Source organism: Rhagoletis pomonella, unplaced genomic scaffold (genome assembly GCF_013731165.1).
Source record: "Rhagoletis pomonella isolate Grant_MI unplaced genomic scaffold, Rhpom_1.0 Rhpom_scaffold_00006, whole genome shotgun sequence".
Lineage (NCBI taxonomy): Eukaryota > Metazoa > Arthropoda > Insecta > Diptera > Tephritidae > Rhagoletis > Rhagoletis pomonella.
Window position 1 is genome coordinate 44,716,711 of NW_023458560.1, and position 1,157 is coordinate 44,717,867.

Genomic DNA, 1,157 nt, shown 5'->3' on the forward strand with positions numbered 1-1,157 from the left:
AATATTATACCCAGCATTTCTCTACGACTTGCGAGTGTAGGCAAATTTATGAGCTTTAGACGACTTGTGTAAGGGGGGAGATTGTAATCTGAATCCCAGTTAAAATTACGCAATGCAAAAAGCAAGAATTGTTTTTGAATTGATTCAATCCTATCTGAATGAACTTGGTAGCGGGGATTCGTGCCGTAGAAGCGATTGTTTTAGGAATTAGGTCGAAATGTATGGTGTTATCTGTAGCAGATTGGTTGTATTGGAAAATCCGTAGTCTTATTGCATCGAATGTGAATAGTGAACGGGGCCATATAAAATATAAATTCTCCCAATAGATGCCTGTTGAAAGTAGCACCTTTTTTGGAAGCCATACATTTTAGATTAAGTAAGGTTAGGTTATTGTGGTGGCCTCAGACAAGGAATGCACTTGGACGTTTAAGAGATAGTCCTTTGTGCTACCACGTCAACTGAACGGATATCATTACCTAGTCGGTGGAATGGCTCGTCCCCGCAGCTCGCTAATCCACATTATGCTTTTACTTGAGTTCTACTGTCGAGACAGCGCATACTTAGTTACAAAAGCACCATCACTTTTAACAATTTTGTAATTTATACATACTTACCCACACCTCCTCATAATTCGTTAATTTTTTTTTCAATAAAACAATTTTTTTTATAATTTTTTTAAATTTTTTAAGATTTTAATGTTTTATTTTCGGCACTCATTGCAGATAAGTAATTGGAAAAAGTACATTTTGTGAAAAGTGCATGGCATATAAAAATTCGATAAATTTATTTATGTAGATAGAATAAATATTTTATAACAAATAAAAATATAACGGCTTATGTAATAGGCTGGCAGTAGAGCACAAGCAGTGTAATACCAAAAAAAAATAAAAAATTACAAAGTAAAGTGATCTCCACTTCGTTGCAGCCAAATTTTTGCAATTTAGCTGGCGGAAAATTTTAGGTGAGTTTTCATCATCAGTTTGCTACAAGAATGCACGCAAGTAATAAATTCTAAAGTCTATTATTTGTTGTTTTATACTTTTTTTTACAAATAAAATTAGAAATAAAAAATTTGAAAAAAGAAATTAAAATAAAATAATAAAATTAATCAAAAAAAAACACGCACACACAGACAATGCGAAGGCAACACCAACTCA